General features: G+C 48.8%; 1 protein-coding gene across 1 annotated transcript in view; it reads right to left on the minus strand.

Moving 5' to 3' along the window:
• Positions 1-25,766, minus strand: part of MICAL3 (microtubule associated monooxygenase, calponin and LIM domain containing 3) — a 245,086-nt gene that overhangs the window by 217,672 nt on the left and 1,648 nt on the right. Inside the window, exon 2 of the mRNA XM_021092508.1 lies at positions 23,187-23,408. The gene's annotated coding sequence lies outside the window, so the exon portion shown is untranslated. The remainder of the gene's footprint in view (positions 1-23,186; positions 23,409-25,766) is intronic.

Genomic DNA, 25,766 nt, shown 5'->3' on the forward strand with positions numbered 1-25,766 from the left:
CTGTGACCCACGCTGCAGCTGCGGCAATGCTGGATCCTTAATCCACTGTACTGGGTCAGGGATAGAACCTATGCCACTGCAGAGACAATGATGGATCCTTAATTCACTATGCCACAGCAGGAACTCCTTGATTCTTTAAAATACTCACTTCCACCTACTGTTTCTCTTAAGGATAAAATGGGGTTAAAAAAGTGACTAATAAAAAATACCCCCAAAAAAGCACTATAGAGATATCACTATGTAAATAAAGGGACAGATGTCACACATCCTACTGGTGTGTGTGGAAAGGACAGTTGTTAACCATTAAAGATACTGGTAGTATTAAATGGGTTACTTTTAAGATGGAAAATTGAGCTTTTGCCTTCTTCTAAGACATCCATTTTCTAGCCTCTACTACATGTCAAATAGCACTGACAACCAGTAAAAATATCAGGCTTTTATTGACAATTTTTTGGCTGTCATTTTCTTTCTAGATGATAAGCGGAACCAACATCAAATTTGTTTTTGTGCTTTTCTGTCACACCGGTCACAGTCACTCCACTCTTCAATGTTATCAGGGAATCTACAAATAAACCTGAGATGCCATGGGGCTGAGTGGAAACAGATTTCCATCTCGCCTTGCACCTTGCTGTCACAGGATACTCAAGGCTCTTGTAGCTCTCCACGTCTACGAATTATCTACTTAATGATTTGTAAGTCTTTCCCAGGAGGAATACAGAATCAAGCCATTGAAAACCCTGCTGGCTGCCATTTTGCTTCAAGATGGTAACTTGCCCTCACAAGTAGAAACTGAGGTAGCATTTAGGAGGGCTTCCAAGCAGGTCACAAACAGATAATCATTTGCAGAAGAAGAAAGTTACAGACATCAATTTGAAGAGCTGAGTGATGGACTTAACATAAAGACCTTTCTTCAGAAGATGAGTCATTCCACCAATCCTCTCACAGACAACTATGCTCAGGAAACCCTAGGTCTCCCCAGTAATATCTTTTCCCCGTGATGACATCTTTATTAACCCTTACAATACTTTCTGACAAAGAATGCTGATTTAAAAATGCTACTGACAGCACATACACGATGTCTTTAATTCTCCTGAAATCACAACCCCATCCTTGGTACTGCTCTATATAGAATCGTGTCTATGTTCATTTCTTCAAGGACAAGGCATAGGTGTTGGGAATATGTACATACGCCAACAAGAAAAATGAACAAGAATCCCTTTCTCTAGGACCTGAGAAGATCTGATAAGCACAACTCTCACATCTCCACTTTGGGTTGCGGCATTTAGGAATCCAGGGAGCAGGTGACACATCCAGCACCACCCAGAGGGGCAGAAGCACATCCAGCAGATGCGCGGGGAGCTCCCCTCTCACAGCGGGTTTACATCCCTTACTTCTTTGGAATCATGGCCTGGAGCCATCTTCTTGACTCTCTCAGAACCCATTCCTTTTTCAAGAGGATTAGTTCCTTTTGTCCAAAATCAAACAGAAGGCCTTTCTGCCCTTCTCCATTTACCAGCTCAGCGGCCATCACATGTCCTTGGTCAGGCTGCCTGCACCCTCTCATCCCACCCTGCCTCCTTCCACTCGCCTCCCTTCTCAATCCTCCAACTTTGCCTGTCTTGGCACATCACCTTTAGGGATCCCCTTCCTGACCTCCCGAATCTTCCAGGGGCTTTATCACTTCATTTTTATGGTTTTTAAAGCGATTCTTATTTCTTGATACCACCTGTCGGCCCAGGATGTCCCCTCAAGGGCTCAGGCAGAGAGGCAAAGAAGGTGGCGAGGTGTGGCTTTCACAGGTGAGGCCACAGTCCTTGTGCCCCAAGTGCAGTCCTTCGGAAACCTCAGGGACCCCTCTCCTTCCAGTTTATAAATCAGGGCAAATGACATCCATGTCTTCTGTAAACTGATCTTTCTTGTAGGCTGTGACAACTCCTCATTGAGTGGGTCCCAACCACTGGGAGGGCACAGGGAAGATCACCAAATCACCTGACTTCCAGGAGATCTGACAGTCTGGTGACATCCCGAGATAAGGTCGGACCACGCAGGTGCAGGTTCTGAAGGGGTCTGGACTGGGCTCGAGCCTTTTAGGAAATGATTCCAGGAGACCCTGTACCATCCCAGAGTCTAGAGGTGTGGGCTGTGGGCTGCACCGTGTCTACCCAGAGGTATTTTACCCTATAGAGCATTATTGGAAAAACTCCCCAAACATGTGGTTTTCCCCTGGATGGGCTGCGGTGGTTGAGTGGGGAGTCAGGGGACTGAGATGGGGAGAATGGACCAGAAGAACCCTATTCCCTGGAGAGTCTGGAGACGTGTCAGCAGAGACGTGATGGCAGAGAGCCATAGCTCCAGGAAAGGGCGAGCAGAAGACAGGATCTGAGCTGCCTTTTAGGGAAGCAGCTTTACCAGCAATTCCAGTTTAAAAAATAACTTTGCCAGCACAAATTAAGTCTTGGCTCCTTCTGCCCTGAACACGGTGAAGAACATGTCTCTGGGGTCCAGCCTTGAGTCTCCCCAGTCCCGCCTTGGCCTGCTGCAATGGAAGGCAGTAGAGGCTGGCGGGACCCTTTTGCTGGGGAGGGTCCCAGGGGCCTCAGAGGAAGTCTGGCCTCAGAGTTGGACAAGGCTGATAGTTATTGATAACAGAACAGACTGTGCCATTGTGCAAGAGCAGGAAGAATGTGGGCCCCACTGCCAGGGGAGAAAGATGTGGCTGCATTTCAGCATGACCTCAGAATCTTTCCCAACTTGCTCCCCCTTGTATGCACTGCACATGATGGTATTAAGAAGAGGAAAGCCTTTAAGATGGAAAGAAACCTCCTGTTTCAGAAGACAGTGTTCCACCCCCCACCCTGCCCTCAAAAACTAACAAAACCCCAGAAGTCTGCTGAAAGCTTCTGCTATTGTTTCTACTGATGAGGCTGGCTGGGTTCTCATTAGACAAGGCAGGTGAGTCAGCTCTTCCTTATGAAAGCAGTCTTGAGGCAATACTCATGACAGAGATGGATTCGAAGTTCCAGGGATGACAGGTGGCAGAGGCCTCTGGTCGGGGGATGACTGAGCGCACCAGAGCTCAGACCCCACTTCTGCTGGGAGGCCCTTCTGTATTTACAGGTCCAGCACACAACAAACTCCATTTCCTCAGGAGCTGGCAGCATGTTTTTCTATGGTTTGGTCTTTTGGCTCCAACTGAATTATATCTGTCTCTCAATTACTTCATTTACTCTCAAACGGTTCTCTTCATCTAGACTATATTCCTTGGGAGTTCCTGTTGTCCCCTCTTTACTCTCCAAGCAGGCAGCCCAGTGCCAGACACATAGCAGCTACTACCAGACATCTGCTCAACTGAGTATAAACACCTGGAACGAACTGCCCAGCAGCCTTCTACTGTGAGGCTTTTGGGATGCCAGACTCTGCCTTCCTACAGCCCGTCCTTCCCTTTGAGACCGACTCATCCTACCGACTCTCACTGTGACCCTCCAGGGCCCCTTCCCTGCCTTCCACCAGGTGACACGCTCCACACCTCACAGAGAACATGGTGTGGGCAAAGGAGCACGTTGGCCCCACCTCTGTGCTCGCATCTGAGCCCAAAGCAGGGGTTCTGGTTTCAGTAGCTCAGGTGCCCCTGTTCTGAGGTCAACCTTCTACCTGACTCTGGGGACCACCTCTTGTTCCCCAAAGGTCTTCACCCTCCTTTTTCCCTTTCTCTCACAAATTTTCCATTTCCCCCCTTCCCCCTCCGTACATTATTTGCAATCAAAAATAAAAACTGAGAGTTCCCGTTGTGGTGCAGCAGAAATGAATCTGACTAGGAACCATGAGGTTGCTGGTTCGATCCCTGGCCTCACTCAGAGGATTAAGGATCCAGCGTTGCAGTGAGCTGTGGTGTAGGTCACAGACTCGGCTCGGATCTGGGGTGCTGTGGCTGTGGTGTAGGCTAGCAGCTGTAGCTCCGATTCAACCCTTAGCCTGGGAACCTCCATACGCCTCAAGTGTGGCCCTAAAAACCAAAACCAAACAAACAAACAAAACAAAACAAAAATTTTTTTTGCTTTTTTTTGAGGTCAAAAATTGCCTCAACATTAACACCAAATACATCTTGCTGCTGCCTCTGTGCCAGAACTCTTCTAACTGCTTATACCTGCTAGCTCATCACCCTAGAGTTAGTGCTACTGTATTTTCAGGATGAGGACACTGAGGCATGGGTCCCAACAAGCTCTCTCTCAGTGTCCAAGAGGGAATACAGAGCAGGAATCCCGGACCTAACATGCACTGATGGCTTCCCGATCAAACCCACTGATTTCCTCATCTTCTCCATTTTACAGACTGAAACAACTATTTACCTTGCTGCTCAGGACACAGCCTAGGAGCCGTCCTTAATGGTGCTTTCTCTCACATTTCACCATGACTGTTTCTCTTCACTTCACCTACAAAATGCACTTGAGGATGGCTGATGGCTAACTCCTGCACTGCCGCCCCCAGGTCTGGACCACTACCTCTCTCTTCTCGGACCACCACTGCCACCCATCTACCTGTCTCCATTCTTGGTCCATCCTCTATGGCAGCCTGAGTAGATTTTTCCCTCATAGAAATTCTCCAGATTCCAAATCCCCGTCCACGTTCTGCCAGGCTCTGCATGTCTGGCACCTGCAGGCTCCACCTTCTCCTCCGGTCCATGGGGCATGGTCTTACTGGCCTTCCTTATGTACTCTCAACATGCCAGGTGCTGTCCTGACTCCATGGGAACACTGACCCGTTACACTGGCCTCCTTGCCTACCTCCTGAGTTGAAAGCCCCTCGGTCTCTGTCTTAGAGCACTTGTCAGCACGGGAAATTACCTGGGATGCTCACTATGTTGTCTGCTTCTGGCTGCCCAGAGTCACCCACCTTGCTCCAAATGGAAGTGCCCTGAGGCAGGACTTGTCCCGTTCTCTGCCACAGCCCTGCCTGGACTGGACCCAGCAGGGATGGACCTCAGGGAGGATCCCAGCCCCCTCCTGCTCCTGCCCCACAGAGCCATCCTGCAGCTGACACATGGCCACCTGCCTCTTCCTGCTCTTGACTCCATTTGCTGGGTGTGGATAAGCTGGGGGTGGGGCAGGTGCAAGGGGTGGGGACCAACATGTTAGTGAAAACATAGGCCACAGTCCAGAGCAATGGCACCCCGTCTTAATGACTCCAGCTGCATTTAATTAAAAGTGGGTGGCTCATTGGAACCCAGACCCTGTGGGCCAGTAATATGGTTTCTGCCTCATTTTTGTTCTCCTCCAAGCTTCAATTAAGGGAGCAACAAAAGATCCCTATCATGAGCCATGTGTAGTGATCTCATCAGCTAAGACAAATATTTTTTTCTGGTTGTATTTATAGAACCCTTTCTTGTTTCTTTAGACAACCATAGCTGGCATTATCTTGTTTACTTTCTCTCCGTCTGGATCTGCATCAGTAGGGGAGCAGCTTTTTATCTGTTGCTCTTTGCTGCCTTGGATTTCGAATTCTTCTTTTTTTTTTCTTTTTATGGCCACACCTGCAGCCATACGAAAGTTCCAGGCTAGGGGTCAAATCAGAGCTGCAGCTGCCGGCCTACAAGACAGCCACAGTAATATGGGATCTGAGCTACATCACAGTTCACAGCAATGCTGAATCCTTGACCCACTGAGCGAGGCCAGGGATCAATGCCTCATCCTCATGGATATTAGCTGGGTTCCCTGAGCCACAACAGGAACTCTTAGTTCTTGTTTTTATTCTCTTAGTTTTCATCTGTGGGGTGCTCTTAAAACCCAGTAGTTTGTAATCTCCAGTTACCAAGGCAGTAACTAGAAGTAAAAATAATAATAAAAGACACTGTTGGCTCTGGATGAACGCTGGGCAATGGTTTTTCTTGGCCATGTCTCTGTGCCTCTGGGAAGGGGGGAATTGGTGCTCCTCTCCCCTTTCTGCCAGTCACATGTTTCCTGACTCCAGGCCCTCCCTTCACCTGCCACAGGGTGGAAAGTGCACCCTGAATACGAACACTCCCTGCAGCCCTGTGGATGAATACCCTCTGGGGCACTGGAGGCCACGTCCCATAGTGACCCACAATGTCGCTAGAGAAGGTCTGTGCCAGCCACATCCTTTCCTGCCCAGGCGTCTCTTAACCTGGGCGCTGTCAGGACCGGGAGGATGGGACCCTGTGAGCTGCGGAAGCCTTCACAGGCTAAACCCTGCCCCTGCCTGGGATGCCGAGGGGCAGTGGGGTCGAGGTTGGACCAGGCAAAGCAACTCTGCCCAAGGAACTGCCCCTGGTGCTGCAACATCTTTTATTTTATTTATTTATTTATTTGTCTTTTTGCCTTTTTCTAGGGCCACTCCTGTGGCATATGGAGGTTCCCAGGCTAGGGGTCTAATCGGAGGCGTAGCCGCCGGCCTATGCCAGAATCACAACAACACAGGATTCGAACCATGTCTGCGACCTACACCACAGCTCACGGCAACACCGAATCCTTAACCCACTGAGCAAGGCCAGGGATCGAACCCTCGACCTCATGGTTCCTAGTCAGATTTGTTAACCACTGCGCCACGATGGGAACTCCTGTTGCTGCAACATCTTAGCTACATGTGTGTTTCCTCGTTTTTCCACTGAGAGCTCTCAAGGGCGATGTTGCCCCAAAACAGGGGGACTGGTTCTTAGGGGTCTGAAAAACACCATACTACTTTTTTTTTTTTTTTCCTGATGATCTGAATTGGTGACTTGTACATTTTCAGGGTTAAGAGAAGAGACTTTATTTTATTTATTTATTTATTTATTTTTGTCTTTTTGCTATTTCTTTGGGCCGCTCCCACGGGCCGCTCCCACGGCATATGGAGGTTCCCAGGCTAGGGGTCCAATTGGAGCTGTAGCCACTGGCCTATGCCGGAGACACAGCAACTCGGGATCCGAGCTGCGTCTGCAACCTACACCACAGCTCACGGCAACGCCGGATCATTAACCCACTGAGCAAGGGCAGGGACCGAACCCGCAACCTCATGGTTCCTAATCGGATTCGTTAACCACTGCCCCACGACGGGAACTCCTGAAAAACACCATACTACTTCTATGAATAAAGCACTGATATTCACATAAAACACACACAGATATACAGTGTATCTATGGTATTAAAATAGATACTTCTTGGGGGAGTGATGATAAGGAAAAGGATGTTTAAAAAACATCAAGGAGTTCCCATTGTAGCTCAGGGGGTTAAGAACCTGACATAGGGAGTTCCTGTTGTGGTCAGTGGAAACCAATCTGACTAGTATCCATGAGGATGCAGGTTCAATCCCTGGCCTCATTCAGTGGATTAAGGATCCAGCATTGCCAAGAGCTGTGGTGTAGGTCAAGATGTGGCTCGGATCCTGTGTTGCTGTGGCTGTGGTGTAGGTCTGCTGCTACAGCCCCAATTTGACCCTACCCTGGGAATCTCTCTATGCCACGGGTATGGCCCTAAAAAGACCAAAAGAAAAAAAAAAAAGGGGAAGAAGAGCCCGACATAGTCTCCATGAAGATGCAGGTTTGATCCCTGGCCTCACTCAGTGAGTTAACAATCCAGTGTTGCCACAAGCTGCAGCATAGGTTGCAGATGTGGCTCAGATCTGGCATTGGTGTGGCTGTGGCATAGGCCTCAGCTGCAGCTCTGATTCAACCCCTAGCCTGGGAACTTCCCTATGCTGCAGGTGTGGCCAAAAAAAGAAAGAAAAAAAAAACACTCTTTAAGGAGTGATGATAAAGAAAATGTTGAGAAACATCATCCTAGTCTTAGACATTACATCCTTGTAATGTCTGTCTCATGGGGATATTTGTCCACTAACTAAATGCAAATCAAAACCACCATGAGATATCACACCTGTCAGAATGGCCATCATCAAAAGGTCTACAAACAATAAATGCTGGAGAGGGAGGGTGTGGAGAAAAGGGAACCCTCCTACACTGTTGGTGGGAATGTAAATTCATGTAGCCACTATGGAAAAGTAAAGACAGAACTACCATATGACCCAGCAATCCTACTCCTGGATATATATCATATATAAATGTGGAGATATATATATATATATGTATGATTCAAAAAGATACATGCACCCCTATGTCCATAGAAGCAATATTCACAATAGCCAAGACATGGAAACAATATAAATGTCCATTGATGCAGTACACAAAACAGACATACAGACCAATGGAACAGAACAGAAAATACAGAAATAAACCCAGACATCTATAGTCAATAAATTTTTGACAAAGGAGACAAGAATATAAAATGGGAAAAAGACAGTCTTTTCAGCAAGTGGTGCTGGGAAAACTGGACAGCCACATGTAAATCAATGAAACTGGAATATACCCTCACACTATGCACAAAAATAAACTCAAAATGGCTTAAAGACTTAAATGCAAGACAAGACACCATCAAACCCCTAGAAGAGAACATAGGCAAAACATTCTCTGACATCAACTGTACAAATGTTTTCTTAGGTCAGTCTCCCAAAGCAACAGAAACAAAAGTAAAAATAAACCAATGGGACCTAATTAAACTGGCGAGCTTTTGCACAGCAAAGGAAACCATAAAGAAAAACAAAACAACAACAACAAAAAAAACCAAAAAGACAACTTACAGAATGGGAGAAAACAGTTTCAAATAAAGCAACTGACAGGGCTTAATTTCTAAGATACATAAACAACTTATACAATTCAACAGCAAAAAAAACTAACAAACCAATTGAAAAATGGGCAAAAGACCTGAATAGACATTTCTCCAAAGAAGATATACAGATGGCCAACAGGCACATGAAAAAATGCTCAACATCTCTAATTATTAGAGAAATGCAAATTGAAACTACTATGAGGTACAACCTCACACCTGTCAGAATGGCCATCATTAACAAGTAAACAAATAACAAATGCTGAAGAGGGTGTGCAGAAAAGGGTACCTTCTTAACTTGTTGGTGGGAATGTAAATTGGTACCTCCACTAGGGAAAACAGTATGGAGGTCCCTCAGAAAATTAAATATAGAACTACTGTATGACCCAGCAATTCCACTCTTGGGCATACATTGAAAAGCTACATGCACCCGTATGTTCACTGCAGCACTATTCACAATAGCCGAGACATGGAAACAACCTAAATGTCCATCGACAGATGAATGGATTAAGAAGATGTGGTATACATACACAATGTAATACTACTCAGCCATAAAAAACAACAAAATAATGCCATTTGCAGCAACATGGATGGAACTAGAAATTCTCATACTGTGAAGTAAGTCAGAAAGAGAAAGACAAATACCATGTGATATCACTTATATCTGGAATCTAATATATGACACAAATGAACCTTCCCACAGAAAAGAAACTCATGGACTTGGAGAACAGATGTGTGGTTGCCGGGGGGCGGGGGAGTGGGATGGACTGGGAGTCTGGGGTTAACAGATGCGAACTATTGCATTTGGAGTGGATAAGCAATGAGATCCTGCTATATAGCACAGGGAATTATATCTAGTCACTTGTGATGGAACATGATGGGAGGATAATGTGAGAAAAAGAATGTGTGTGTGTGTGTGTGTGTGTGTGAGACTGGGTCATTTTGCTGTACATTAGAAAATTGACAGACCACTGTAAACCAACTATAATGGAAAAAGTAAAAATCATTAAAAAAAAAGATGCGGTATATATATACAATGGAATACTGGCAGGCAATAAAAAAGAATAAAATAATGCCATTCACAGCAACATGGATGCAACTAGAGATTATCACACTAAGTGAACTAATCAGAAAGACAAATACCATATGGTATCACTTATACATGGAATCTAAAATATGACACAAATGAACATACCTATGAAACAGATTCACGGACAAGGAGAACAGAGTTGTGGTTGTCAAGGTGGGGGTGTGGAGAGGAAGGGAGCGGGATAGATGGGGAGTTTGGGGCTAGTAAACTATTACATTTAGAATGGGTAAATAATAAGGTCCTGCTGTACAGAACAGGGTAGTATATCCAATCGCCTGGGATAGACCACAATGGAAAATAACATAAAAGGGATGTATAACTGAGTCACTCTGCTGTACAGCAGAAATTGGCACAATATTGTAAATCAACTATAATTTTAAAAAATTATAAATGTCTGATAAAAGTTTAAAATGCTATCTCTCGTGGGGATATTTGTTCACCAACAGTCTCGACAATACCTTAAAGATGAAAAGGAATGAAGCTCTAGCTGTGGAACTTTTTCGAATCAGGATAATAAATTTTTGACAACTCTAAGACTTGTGATTATACAGACAGAGGTCTTCTTGGTGTCCCCAAAGTCAGAACTTCAGGCTTTGGTCAGTTTTAATTTGCAAAAGACGGTTATCAGTATTTAACTGATCTAGAGGAGGGGAAAGTGGCTGGGGCATGTGTGGGAAGAGGCAGCACTTTTGCAGCCTCGATGATCTCCCTGTACTTGCCCTGGGCACACGCCAGCTGGTTTTGGGTGTCTGAGATGCTATAAAATGGCCCAATGTCTACAAAGTCATCCTCCCACTATTCTTGGTTTTAACTAGAATCTTACTAGTGACCCATGTCCAGTTTTGGCTTTAAAAGTAAAAAAGAGAAGTAAAAAAGTGCCAGTGGTGGCCTGGCAGTTAAGGATCCAGTGCTGTCACTGCCGTGGTACAGGTTTAATCCCTGGCCTAGGAACTTCCGCGTTTCCCCCCCCCCCCCGCCCGCACACAAAAAAAGAAGAAAAACAAAAGGAAAAAAGAGACTGGAAACAGTTGGATGGGGTCTGTGTAAGAACAAAGAAAGTGCCTGAATGTTTGGAAAATAGATCCCATGCAAAATGCAGTTAGAACTGTTTAACTTGGACTAGAAAGGACAGAGGAAGAGGTTATTTAAATGGGGACTGGTGATAACTCTTTTCTTTTTCCACCTTTTTGGATGCAGATGGGGTATAAATAACACTTGTGTTTGATTTATTTCTCTTGGCTGAGAATCAAATGAAAGAAACTGGACTTGATTTTGCAACACAGAGATGTAGAGTGAACACAAGGGAAAAATCCCAGGACTCTGTTAGACATTGGTCCTAAGAGTGTTTTGTTTTGTTTCTTTTTCTGGAAAATGTAGAAAAAGTAAGGTTCAGCAGGGATGGTTTTGGCAGAGTGGAGCTAGCTAGTTAATATTTACTAAGTTCCTATGGACAGGGGCCTCAGTAAGGCCCTGTAGAAACCAGAAAACATACACTCCCTGTTTTCTGAAAGGTCCTGATTTTAACTTTTTTAGGTTAATTACTCTCTTATTATTCCTGAAGGTTAAAGGCGTCATGTGAGGTGAGCAGAGGGAGGACATGAGCCCTGGCCTGCCTTGGCCACTTAATAACCTGCTGACCTTGGACAATCCACAGCTTCCTCACTTGCCATGCAGTAACGACAATGGCCTTCCTTCTCACTTCATAGGCTATTAAGTGTGTCAGATAAGAAAAAAAAATGACAGTGTTCTCCAGGATGTTCTCTAGGATGCTACACAAATATAGTAGCTGCTATTAATTTGGATAAGTCACTCCTAAGGCCTTGATCAAAGGTATTTCCTACTGGAAGAGTGGACTGAAACTGATTCCCAGATTTGAATTTCAAAACCTGTGAAACCCATCCATTTGAACACCCTCTTGCGTGCCCACATGCCTGTGTGCCTACCCTCCTGTGTGCTCAGGGTGTCTGCTGTGTGGTAGTCAGAGTGCCGGGAGGCACAGGGATGCAGTGAGGAAGGCAGATGAGAGCGGGAAGACGGAGAAGTAAACAGGCGATAACAATGCTCTGATTTCATCAGGGTAAAGGCACTCAGGACCCCACTACAGGACCCCGAATCTAGCCTTATGAGAGTGAGGGAAACTTCTTAGAGGAAGTGAGTGCCAGCCCAGTTTTGAGTAATAGGAGTCAGGCTCATGAAGAACAAGTGAGGTGGGGAAGACCCATGCCGAGCTGGATGAATTTGGGGAGCTTGCAGGTACAGGTTTGGCCAGGCGCTTCGTAACAGCAAGCTTGTCTGCCCCACTCAGGGCTCCATCTCAGAGCCACTGGGGGGTTTCAGGTAGGGGGCGTGAAGGTCAGATCGAAACCCATCATTCCTAGTGCAATTTATGTTCAGGAAGGAATGCAGGTGGCCCCATTGGGAAGAGCTCAGGTGACCAGGAGCTCAGGTGACACACGGAGGTAGAGGTGTGAGCACAGTGGAAATAATAGGAGGAGGAAACAGGGAAGATAGGAGCCGAGGTCAGAGGGTGGGAAATAAACCATTCCTAGAGGTGGCCAGGACTGGGTGTTGCCTTGAGAAGGAGTTGGAAGTGAGTGGAGGTGACAGTCACTGACACAGTGATGGCAAGGAGCTGGAAGGTCTCGCCTCTTGCTTTTAAACAACCGTGGTGAAATACACAAAACAGAAAATCTTTCCCCCAATCATCCAATGTGTGCCTAATGTGGTGAGTGTGCACTGGTGTGTGCCGTCCACGGAACTCTTCATCTTGCAAAACTGAAGCTAAGCACCAACTCCCTGTTCCCTGCTCACCGCCCAACCCCTGGCAACCACCCCTCTGCATTCTGTCTCCACGAACGTGAACTCCTCATCTAAGTGGAGTGACAGCATCTGTCCTTTTGTGATGGGATCGTTTCATGGCTCACAATGTCCTCGCAGTTCATCCATGTCATAGCAGGTGTCAAACTTTCCTTTTAAGACAGAATAGTCTTCTGTTGTATGTATTCTTATCCCTTTAAACTTTTGATTATGATCCACAATAAAAAGTGTATGTTATGTCATAACTTAGTACATATGTATGCGTGATGTTATCAAAACATTACACTTTTCATATATATTATCACACAACAATACATGCATTAATGAAGTGAAAGTTGCGGGTTTTTTTTTTTTTTTTTTTTTGGTCTTTTGTCTTTTTAGGGTTGCACCCACAGCATATAAAGGCTCCCAGGCTAGGCATCAAATCAGAGCTGTAGCTGCTGGCCTACACCACAGCCACACTAACTCAGGATCTGAGCAGCGTCTGCTGCCTACACCGAAGCTCAAGGTAACGCTGGAACCTTAACTCACTGATCCAGTCCAGGGATCGAACCCACGTCCTCATGGGTACTAGTCAGGTTGGTTAACCATTGAGCCACGACAGGAACGAATAAATGTTTTACCCCCAAACTACTCTTCCTACATGTGATGTACTCTGATATTTTATTTCTTTTTTTTTTTTTTTTTGTCTTTTTTGTCTTTTTTGTTGTTGTTGTTGTTGCTATTTCTTGGGCCGCTCCCGAGGCATATGGAGGTTCCCAGCCTAGGGGTCAAATCGGAGCTGTAGCCTCCGGCCTATGCCACAGCCACAGCAACGCGGGATCCGAGCCGCGTCTGCAACCTACACCACAGCTCACGGCAACGCCGGATCGTTAACCCACTGAGCAAGGGCAGGGACCGAACCCGCAACCTCGTGGTTCCTAGTCGGATTCGTTAACTACTGCACCACGACGGGAACTCCTGATATTTTATTTCTATTCTGTTTCTTAAAAAAGTCTGATTACAATCTTCTCAATCAATTTCCTGACACATGAATGGGTTGTGGTCCCCAGTTTTTAAACAGTCTGTTGGACACTGAAGTCACCCAGGATGATGGCAAGGCTGACGTGGAAAGGAAGGAACACTGGGAGTTCAGTGCCAAAGCTGTCAAAGAGTCAGGAGGAGCTGAAACCAGCTTCACGTACGTGTCTTCATGAATGGCCTATAATTCCAGCACAATCTATTAAGTAAAAGTCCAAACTACCCATTTATTTCTGGTGTAAATAGGGTAATTCATGAATTTGCTGCTTTTTTCCAATGGTCGCCAGCTGGCACGGGTCTTTTGCTCTGGTTTATTCACTGCCAGTGACCATCCCACTCCATTTTTCTATCACAGGGAGAAACCAAGTGAACTGCCTTTCTTCTACCCTTGGACCCATCTCCCCATCTGATGTGGGAAGTGGAGCTTCGGCAGCAGGTGGCCGTGGCCCTTGGGCCCTGCAGTGCTTCCAAACGCTCCAGCTGCTGCACAGCTGCAGGAAGATTCCACTGTGAGAGAGGCAGTGTCAGGGAGATGCTGGGGTTCAGCCTCCAGGCTGGGTGCTGGGGGTGGGCCTGCCAAGGGAAGAGAGTAGGCTCCCAGAGCAATGAATTAAGGGTCAGACCTCCTCCTGGGTGTCTACAGTGGGAGAAGGGCTGGAGCAACTGGACATTGTGACAGTCTGGGGAAGCCACTACACTCCCAGTCATTTCTGCTATAAACACAAGTGTCGGGAGAGCTTCGCCCCTCCCACCTTATTCATTAGCCAATCTCTGTGGTTTCCCAAAGGGTGAGGTCAGAAGGATCACCATCTTGACAGCAATGAAAACAGCAGTGGGGATGGGAGAGAAACCAGAAGGAAATTCACATATTTGTCAAACGTTCACTGAGCGCCCACCGTGTGCCCCCCGCTGTGTTAACTGTGAAGATGTGATGTAAATAACACACAGTCTCTCCTGAATGTGTACCTGAGATGAGGACAGGGGAGGACAAGACCAAGGACTCTAAGAACATGGCACCTGCAAAGGTCTGGTGACGAGAAAGAGCTGGCCCTTTTGCTTTTCAGAAAGTGGAATTGAGGCTATTCATGTGAGAAGTGGACAGCTGGGCGGGGGCCGAATGGGTCAAGTGTTTGATGATCTCGGGTGATTTGGCCAGTGAGATGCACAGAGAGCCCTAGGACGCCTCAGTACTTGGGCTGAGCCATTTGAGCACCAAAAAATATCTAGAAAATATTTTGAGCCGGAGAGTCAACTAGATAAGAACTTAGGGTTTTAACAACATGACTATATATGGTGCCTTATTTATTCAAGGTTCTATTACATCAAAGATTCTGTTTTATAACTTGGTGAGGTCAGTTCAGTGGGCATTTATTTATCCTAATTCCTCTGTCCCACCCCACCCCCTTCCCTTGACAAAGGAACTGAGGATCAGAGGGTGAGTAACTTGTCCTGCATTACCCAGAAAAGGAAGTTGGACATTCAGACTAGCCTAGAGCTCTGTCCACCACTCCAGGACACCTCTTCAGCCTGGTCTCTCCTCCTGCCGGCCCTGCTGGGATGACCTTCGGGGTTGCAGGAAAGGACACCTGGGCTTCACATGACAGTCCTAGGAGGCAGCTGAGTGCCACACATGCCAGCTGAGTCCTCCTCCATCCACAGCCCCCTCCCTGGGACTCAGTGAATCTGTCCCTCTGGGAGGGGCCCTCAGAGATGGAGTGGTGTGGTCTAGTGTCACATTTATGGGTTAGAATTTTGGCTCTGGCACTGCTACCAGGTAACCTCAGGCAAATTTCTTAAGCTTTCTGGGCTTCGGCCAAATGGGGTCCTAATAAGGACTGTTGATACAACTAAGCCTGGCTCATGGACTGACACTGGAAATAGGAGAAGTTATTACCAGGGAGTTCAAAAGCCTCTGCAGTTTCATCTGAGGGTCCTGCCCTGGCCCCTCACTGCTGAAGGCCCTGCAGAGATTACCCCCTGAACTCAGGGCATCCTGAACACTGGAGACCCTTGTTCTGGGGTCCCAGGGCCTCACAGCCTTGCTTCAGGGCATCCTGCTCCAGTGAATCACCTCCTTTAGCTGGGGCACTTTCCCATTCCCCGGACTCCCTAACTTTTGCAAATCAAAAACAGCTCCCATGAATGGAACTTGGGTCCCAGGAAGTCCACAGCCAGCCCTGGGCATGGAATTCCAGGGCAGAAAGGGCCTCCCGGGACTTGTGCTCACCCCAACCCTGACCCCTCAGTGCCCCCCATGGTGGAAATCTATCAAAAACTTGAGCACATCAAGGACGCTCTTGCTGAGGGAACTTCCAGCTCCCCAGCCTGCCTGAAGGAGCTTTCCAGGACGTGACCCACCCCAGAGCCTCCCAAGCTTCCCTGCTAAACGCTAAGAATCTCAACCTTTGTGCTTTGCTTGCACAAATCTTATGTTTCAAACTGGAATCACTTCCTTCCTCTTGACCCTCTCTGAGGTTGTGCAGTCCCTCCGTGGTTCGGTGGGGAGCTGGGGTGGTCGGGGCAGGGGCCCATTGACAGTTTGGGGGTGGTGGTTCTGGCAGCCAACACTCCTAATCTGGGAGGGGGAGGCTGACATCCCTGGACACATGCGCTCCTCTTCTGGCCCTCCAAAGACACTAGTATTTTCTCAGCCAAAGAAGTCCTGAAGGGGAGCCTCAGAGTGGAGGGTAGCAAGGTGTGGGGGTGATGACTGGGTGGGGTGGGAAGGCAGAGGGAGCCCTGAGGGTGTGGGTTAAGTCAATTTCCCAGGAGGTGTGTGTGAGTTAATGAGACAGGGATCACAGCCTTACTTCTTTTTTTTTTTTTTTCTTTTTAGGGCCACACCTGAGGCAAATGGAAGTTTCCAGACTCGGGGTCGAATCGGAGTTGCAACTGCCAGCTTACTCCACAGCCACAGCAATGCCAGATCTGAGCTGTGTCTGTGACCTACACCACAGCTCAAGGCAACACCGGATCTTTAACCCACTGAGTGAGGCCAGGGATCCAACCTGCATCCTCATGGATACTAGTTGGGTTCTTAACCCACTGAATCACAACGGGAACTCCCTTACTTCTTTATTTTACCTCACTGGTGGAGACCTGGGTACTCACTAGGCCATTCATCCACTCAACAAATATTCCCGACCACCTCACTGGGTTCAGAGTTGGAAATACAGGACAAATACCCAGGTCTCTACCCTGAAGGAGTTAATTGTTCGGTGGGGATTCACTGAACACAGGTAGGTACTGCAGGAACACAGAGAGGGAGGCACTTCCCCTACCTGAGAGGCAGAAAGGGATTCAGGAAAATCTCCCCAGAAGAGGGGATGGTGGAGCTCAGTCGAGGGGTTAGCCTACCCAGGAATTGGGAAAGGGGCCCGGAGAGGAGGGAACCATCTGCCGAAAGGCCCAGGCTTGGAGAAAGCAGAGTGGGTGAGGAAGAGGTGTGGAGCCGTGGGTGTGAGAACTAGGCTGGGGAGGTAAACAGAGGCACACCCCCCCCACGGTGGTGTGGGCCACTTCCTGCAGAGGAGATGAGCCCCAGGGGCCATGGCTCTGTCAAAGCTGCACCCACCTCAGAGCTTGCACTTAGGAGGCCAGAGCTTCTCGGTGTGGATGGCCCACTTCCACATACCTGAGACCACTACAGTGAAATCGCAAAGTTCTCCCTGGTTCTTAGCAGTGGGCGTCTGGGGCAGGGCACACTGCTGTGTCTGCAGGGGGATGCCAGCTGCATTTAGTGCAGGAAGTAAGGGGCTACCATGTGGGCCTGGAGGACAGTGAGGGGAGGGGAGGTAACACTGCAGAATCTGGGCAGGGGGCTCCCACGTCCGAGGGGCTGTGGCACCTCGGTATGACAGCCCAGGGGCTGACTTACTGCTGCTTCCTATTACCAAGATTTTAAAATGACACCCCACTCCCAAACACCTGGGGAACTGCACTGCGTGCACGACATCCTGCTGTCCCCACTCAGGCGAGCTCTCTTTGTCTACTGGGGATTGGGGGAGAGGAGGGCATGGCTGGAAATGTTGTTTGCTTTTGAGTTTAGTCTGCTTTGACCTGTTGGGACAGCACCACAGTTCCCCTGAATCCAGGTGGAAAAGGAACGGTCAGGATGAGGCCCCTGGGGAGGTACTGAGTGCAGACAACAGCTTATCCTGCTGTCCAGTAACTGGTCATCAGGCTGACTGTCTGTCTCAGGGGCAGGGTCTTCATGATCCCCCAGAGCATGGCTTGATTGGGCTGCTAGCCGCAGACCACAGCACCGTGACAGGCACCCGCGGAGAGGGATCCCAGCCCCTTGGGGCTCCTCCTCCTGATCTCGTACTCCTCCCTTCCACTAGCCACCTGGAGGACCCAGATTCAGTGCTTCTTTCACAGCCTCCTCTTTCAGCCCCTCTCGTTTCCACTCTCTCTTCCACCCCACGACTCTCCTCAACCCTTTCTCCTCTGCTGCCAGCTCCAGGGGCTTCGGTCTTCCCAGTGAAGGAGGCGCTAAGCACTCCATGCCCCCTGATAGAAAGCTGGTGCTCTGTCCTCCAGAATTCGGGCCAGCACCTCATTGTGGGCATCCTGAGGGCACCCTTCACCTGTGCACCTTTCACATATGACACGATGTAAAGGGGGCCCTTGGGAGTCACCCGGATTTCAACACGGAACTCAAAGCCTTCAGAGTAGCAAGTCTTTTAAGAGGAAAATGTTGGCCCCTGGAGAAGACTAGGTTCTTGACTGGACACTGGAGCCTGTGAACAGCATCCCCATTACTGAGCTCCAGGACCTTCCCTGCTCCAGCCTCCCACCCGCTGCCCCCGTGGGACCACACCTGCGGCAGGTTAATGATCTGGGCATGCCAGGTGTCGTCCTTGCTCCTGTTCGACGACGGATGCTCAGCCTCCCATTCTGCTGGGGAGCCTCCCCTGTGCAGCCAGCTCAGGGGCATCGCTCCTCTCCTTCCCAAATTCCTTTAGAGTCTGTTGCCCTCGTCCAGCACTTTACAGCACATGACATCAAACCACCGCCCAACAACAGTGCTTTGGTTGGGACTGGAATGAAATGCTGGCTTCTCATCCTTAGCCGGCTCTGCGTGACCCCTCCGGGCCTGGTTCTGTGACTAGCTTCCTCCTCTCCTGCCCTCCTCTGGCCCCTTTGGCCCCCCGCCTGTGCTCAACTCACTACTTTCACGTCCACCTCCCAGCCCTGCACCTGCTGTTCCCTCTGCTTGGAGGACGCAACCCCAGATACCCAGGGCAACCAGAACGTCAATCTACCTGAGAAGGAGCTTCCTCCCCATCAGAGTCCAAGTGCCTGGCACATGGCAGCAGCCGGGTGACAGCGCTTGATGGAAAGCATTAATAACACACTGCTTAAGTGCCTGCCCCTCCCCCACCTTGTCATAAGTGTCCTGAGGACAGAGATCTGGTCCGGGCGATGTATCTCCTCCACAGTGTCCAGCCCACATGTTCCAGCAGAGGTGCTTTCATCAATGTTTGTTGACAGAGTGAAGACAGAACAGGAGAGAGACCTCTCATGCTTTTCCTGCCAGGTGGGCTCAGCAGCCTCTGTGGCAGAAAGGGTAACCCTTGTCCTCCTGGCTCTCCTTCTGCCTGGCTGCCAGCCCTGCCCCTGGAGTGCTGCTCCCATGGCTAAAGAGCTGTTTTCCACTCAGATTCCTTTCCCACTGCTGCCAACATCACTTTCTGAACTGGTCGGACTCAGAGAGGGTGTGTGACCGCCTAGGGCTGCAGCCCCCATCAGCACACATCCAACCTCAGGGTGAGAACAGGGCTCTGTTGAGCTACATGCTTGATTTCAGGGTGAGAGCTTCCAGAAAGATTTATTAGAGACCATGACTGTGGCTGCTGTATTTCAAAGCCCAGGCAGACGTTTAGGTGACAGAGTTAAATGTTCCAAACTTACCTCATCCTCCCTCCCTCTCTGCAGGGTGAACGCTGGGTTCCTCTCCCCAAGCCCAGTCCTTCTCCATATTTGGGAATCTGGACTGTGCACGGGGAGCACAGCCGTCCCCTCCCGGTGTCTGCTGGGAGCTGTAGTTCCTGAGCGGTGGCCAGCAAGGGGGCTGTCCTTTCTCAGGAGGACGTGTGGAAGCAGTGGGTGGGAGGCGCGCCTTCTATTTTTGAGTCTCTGGGGGCTGGCTCTGAGCACAGTAGCACCCACCTGCAAATGGGGAGCATTATCTCTCTTTTCCTACCTGCCAGATTGTTTACTGGGTGGGGTAATTAGCCAGCACTCAGTAAATGCTTTGAGCTCGGTCCAGCAAGGAGTGCTTTATAAATAAAAATTGTTATCTTTAAAGAGGAAAATATTAATTTTGATCACCTAATTGCCTTCACAAACCAACCCTTTGCCTACACGCCAGAAAAGATGCTGCGTTTAATTCCTGGTATGTGCCTTTCACCCACCCTGCATTTAAGTGGTTCCTCTGCATCTCATTCCATTTTGTTTCATCATCTCTAGTTTCATACCCCCAAGAATAAAGGCACTCTCTCCCTCCTCTCTGAAAGGAATGGATGAGACAGACCAATTCTGCCCTGTCCCCAAAGTACAAGAAAGTTACAAGAAGGGATAGTTTGGGTCTGCTTTGAGCTCCACGACTTGCGCCTGGTGTGGCCACGAGCTCACTCTCTGCCGACCTTTGCTCCCTTTGAAGAAGGGATAGGGTTTCAGAGCAGCAGGAAAGATCTTAGTAAGAACCCTCTTCTCTAGAGAGAAGAGCTCTGTAAGAGGAAAGGGACAGGTGCCTGGTGGTGGGAGCAGCGGCTCAGAATCAAATGGTTAGAATCCTGGCTCTAGATCTTTGGGCAAATCACTCACCCTCTGACCTTGGTCTCCTCATCTCTGAAGTGGAGATGACAAAATGGTCAGAGTTTTGTCAGGTGCCTCACCAGGGGCTGTGAGGTCAGGCACTTCTAGACCAGAATCCCTCCAGGGTTTGCAGTGGACGTGTGATCAAGTCTACTTGGCTTCTCTGAACTGCAGGCATATTCTCTCTAGGGTGGGGAAGGTGAGGCTACGAGAGCAGGCAGTGGTCCTGGCGCTGCTGCTTCTCAGTAAACGTGGCTGTCAGGGCCTTTGTATGTGCCATGGCGACTCTCAGTGCGCTAGCATCACACTGTGACTGCTTGTCTCACTTTTCATCATCTCGCTCTGTGACAACTACAATGATGTAGAGGCGCTTTCTAGGCTGTAAAGTACGACAGTTTGTACCCTAACTATGAGGGGTGATTAGAACTGAGCACAGAGAGAAGAGAACTGCACACCCTGCCACCCCACCCCCAACCCTGACCCCGAACCCAGAGGTCTCCTCCAGGACTCAGGTTACGTGGGATCAAGGAGGTCAACTGCTTTTTACTGCAAAGAGCTAGAAACATGCAGGTTGTCAGTAGTAAGAGCAGGATGACTTAGTCCTGTGTTGTAGATGTGACACACCGTACTTGGGTCACAGGCCATGCAAACATGCCTCACTACCCACGCATGCTGGTTTCTGAGGGAGGGCAGTGCTCAAGAGGGCAGAGTGTCATTTACAGATGGTGGGACCTCAGGTGATTCTTACTCTCTTGTACTTTTTGGTCTTGTTTGAATTATTTTTACTCTGGGTATGAATCATTGTAACTAAAACAGGAGCAGACACTAAACAATCAGATCAGGTTTTGTAAAACACCAGGAGAACGTTTTTGGAGGCACGGAAAATGGAAAATCATAATGACAGAGGCCTGTGCAGGGAAGTCAGAGGGGAATGGAGTCCTCCGAGACAGCCCTAGAGAGAGAAGAAGCGACGCTTTCATCTATTTCCCCACTGGGCTGTGACTGCATGGTGGCTTCCACCATCGCCAGGGTACACTGAGGTTCCAGGTTTGCTGTGGTGACACATGGTTCCTACGTTTCCACCTCTCTTCTCTTGGGTCCCTCGGACGGGCTGTCAGAGAGGGGAACATGGACTTACCCCTCATTTCTGCTCCCCAGGTCACTGCCTTTTGCCATGAGGGCTTCAGGGAAGGGTGTGGTGTGCTTACCTGTCATCTCCTCCCACTGTCCCACTACAGTTCTGGACCAGATGCACAAAGAACAAACTTTTGGAGTTCCCATTGTGGCTCAGTGGATTAAGAACCTGACGAGTATCCATGAGGCTGCAGGTTCAATCCCTGGCCTCACTCAGTGGGTTAAGGATCCGGCATTGCCGTGAGCTGTGGTGTAGGTCTCAAACGCAGCTCGGATCTCATGTCACTGCGGCTGTGACACAGGCCAGTATCTACAGCTCCACTTTGACTCCTAGCCTTGGACCTTCCATATGCCTTGGGTGCAGCCCTAAAAAGACGAAAAAAAAAAAAAAAAAAAAAAGAACAAACTCACTTCCCAGTGGGATGCAGAATAGGAGGGTGATGATGGCAGACCTCACCTTCCTCCATCCCTTTCTCCCAGAGAATGCCTGCAGGAGGGTCTGCACCAGCTCCCAGGCAGCCTGTCCCCAGTGAGGACAGGAGACTGGGACCGGGGTGGGGGGCAGACTCTCTCCTGTGGCCACAGACACCTACACTGTCCCCAGGAAGACTTCATGCCCAAGCCCACGATAACACGACCCAGAAAGAGGGCTGGCACGCCGGGCCCTGTAGGTGATGGAACCTCACAACACAGCCCAGAACGTGGCTTCGGGAGCTTTGTAATCCTTCCTGTGCAGAATGATCTGCAGGGAAAGAAGCCTTTACAAAAACAGCAGATTGGATCTGGGACAAGCAGTCCTTAACAAGTTTCGCAATGAATTGAATTGTCATGGGTTGAAATACAGGCTCAGACACCTGCTTTCTTCACTTGACCAGCTTTTTAGTGGTCTGTCTGGTGTCATTCTTACTCTGGCCCAGAAGCAGGTGCTGGGTGGGGTCAGGTTATCTATGGAGATTGGTACTGGGCTCAGGGCGGGGATACAAGGTGCACTTGAGTCACAGCCTGAGAAAAATAATTAAAACAAATGCAAAGGTGAACTGCAATTACTCTGGTTTACTTTATAGTTATGACTTTATTTCTTTTAGGCCCTGGATCCATGGGACAGTGCTGGGCAAATGTTTGTTTTACTTACTACAGTCAGCTGAGTAAGAAATCCAATTTTAGGACTGACCGAGGCTGCCAGGACTGGTAGGGATGACAGCCACCCTTTCACTTCTTTGAAGTCCTTACCATCCCTCTCCTTTCCACCACTCTCACCTGAGATGTGAAGTGAAGATTTCCGAAAATCTTCCCTACATTTCTCCTCCCCTCCCACTACCCAAATACCTTGATCTGGGCTTACTGACCCAAAATTCCATTTCAGTAAATAACTTGGGACATAAAGATTGTCAGTGGTTTCTGGCCTTTTAAATATAAATGTCCACTTTTAATTTCCCCTCCCTCAATCCTGCTTTGCGATGTTTCTCTAGTAAATAAAATCATTAATCAATAACAATCGTGGCACTGTGTTGAGAGTCCCTCCATCAGTTCCCCAAAGGGCCCGTGAGGGAAAACCACAGGTTTTGGGAACCAGAGCTGCTCTCGAGGGAGCAAGGCCCGTGCTCTTTCCAGCCAGGATCTGTGCACAAACAGTAATCTCAGATGCTGTGACTTACCCCAAAGCGTGATGAATGGTGGGATGTCTGGGCTGCTGATGAAACATCTGAAGCCAAGGTGAGGTCCTCTCTGGGATGGCACTGGCGGGCAGGGGGTGCAGCGTCCTCCAGCTGAGTGATATCACTTTCCCTCCCTGGCCTCAGTTTCTTTGACTGTAGTAGAGGCTCCTTCCAACTCCAAAATCCTAGCACTCAGAGGGACTGAGTATATCCGATTATTTCCTAGGAGACAAGAAAGACAGCATTAGAGGGAACCTTGCAAATTATTCACAGGCAAGAAGGCAGGTTGGGCTATCACATCTGCAAACACCTCTGTGTCTCTGCCAATTGGGGCTGCCTTAGGGCCTGTATCTCCTGGGTTCCAACCTCTCACACAGCAAGGGAAGCTGAAGGTCAGGATAATGGTCCAGAACAGCTCTGGGAGCTGGGGTCCCTTAGGGCATTGTATGCCTACTGCTCTGCACCAGCTAGACTCACAGGTGTCCAAGATGGGGGCTCTGTTCCCGGTTCCCAGGAAGGGCACTGCTGAGTAGGGAATAGAACAAATAGCTATTGTGAAGGACGCACAAGAGAGGCATAAAGGGCAAAACACAGTAGCGAGTTTGAAGGGAGGAGTAATGAGCTTTATTTGGATGCAGCCAGGAAGGACCTGGCTGGGACCAGCCTCTTTCCACCTTCTACGACAGGGCAGGACTGGCTGGTCTGCAGCGAGCTTCTGTTACTTGCTTCATGTCACGGCAGCATGAAGATCTGCTCAGGTGAACCCTGACTCCTGGGTGGGTGAGAATATGTGGAAATTGGATGGCAGGTCTGCATGGGGCTTCCAGCCATCCTTGAAGAATGCCCCTGGCGTGGGCCCTGGTGACAAATCTCCAGTAACTATTCCAGCTTTGCCGCTGAAACCATGAGTTTGGAGCTCAGACGGCTTCTGAACTTTAGTTTCCCATCTGGCAAGAGGAGTAAAAATAATACACCTCTGTTGCCTTGCTCACAGGTTGGCCGTCAAGCACCCAAGGGTAAGTGAGAGCGTGTGTACAGCCAGAATGACCCACTAAGAAAGACTCCAGCCAAACTGCCTCACTGAGGTCCCAGCCTCGCTCTGCCTGCCTGTGTGACCGCCCTGCTGTCCAGCGTCTTCATCTACAACATGGGGTGACAGCAGGATTCCTGTCCCAGGGCTGTTGGTGATTAAGATGAGTTCGATGTAAGGCACTTGGAATAGCACGTGGGGCACGGTAAATTCAGGACCACACAGATTGCACCATCGTTACTATAAAGTGACAGAGGACAACTATGATTTTGATGATGGTTACTTCTGAGACACAGAAGCAAAGTAAGAGTCCTGCTGTGTCTATATGGAGAGGAGGAAACAGAAAGCATTGAGTTCTGCCCTGAACTCCAAGTTCAGGCTTTAAAAAAGAGCCATAAAAATGCCATCTAACTGACGCAGACCTGGAGTGAGGAAGGCACACCCCTTGACCGTCATGGGAAAACATCATCTCCACCCTGCCAATACTTATCTCTTTGGCTTGCTTCTGGCCAAAGTTCCCCACCAGGCATGATCCTACTGTACCCAGAGCTTGACCACTGATTCCCTGTACCACAGGGCTCTGGCTGGATGAGACGTGTCGAGAGGGGCAGCTCTGGATGTTGTCTGTCAAAGTGAAATGTAGAGCCAGCTTGGAAAGGGCAGACAGGCTGGGCTGACTCTACAAGTGGGCGTCTGACCTTTGCAAAGAAGAGTCAAGAGTCAAGACTCTGGGTCAAAGAGGAAGATTACAGAACTTCGAGGTGGAATTAGACTTTCTTCTCCTTACTCACCCCAGCATATCATCACCCTCATTCCTCTGAACTATTGCAGTGATATAAAGCACTCTAGTGGCTGTCACATGATCTCTTTTGAGCCTCACAATACCCCATGTGGCAGGTGTTGGTATTCATGTCTTCAGATGAGAAAACAGACTCAGAGGACTAAGCCGACCTTCCAGAGGTCCCTAAGATTCCAAGCGGCATAGCCTATCTCCCATTCCAGAGCTCCTTCTGCTACAGAAACACCAACTTACCACATGTTCAAAGTAGGTGAGCAAATCCACAACCTCAGGACCCTGCTCAGGCAAGACACACTGTACCTGGCAAACAGAAAGAACAGCAAGTCCCACAGCTTGGGCTAGGGAATGGCTATTGCGTGGGTTTCGTGTCTCATTTACTCCACTAATTTTCCCAAAATGAAAGGATTCCAACAATACAAATCTTGACACAGGTCAGGGCTTTCAGATTGGAAAGAACTGCCTTGTTCCCACTTCTCTCTCTCTCTTTTTTTTTTTGTGGCTGCACCAGAGGCATATGAAAGTTCCCAAGCCAGGGATCGAATTCGAGCCAGAGCTGCAACCTGCACCACAGCTGTGACCTGCACCACAGCTGCAGCAATGCCAGATCCTTAACTCACGGCCCCGGGGCTGGCGATGGAACCCCAATCTCTGCAGCAGGAACTCCACCACCACTTATTTTATACCAGAGGGAGGGAAGGCTGTTTCATAGCTTGAGTCATGAGCCCTGAGACATTAAGACACTTGGTCACTG

The sequence above is a fragment of the Sus scrofa genome, chromosome 5, assembly GCF_000003025.6.
Source record: "Sus scrofa isolate TJ Tabasco breed Duroc chromosome 5, Sscrofa11.1, whole genome shotgun sequence".
NCBI classification, from domain to species: Eukaryota; Metazoa; Chordata; class Mammalia; order Artiodactyla; family Suidae; genus Sus; species Sus scrofa.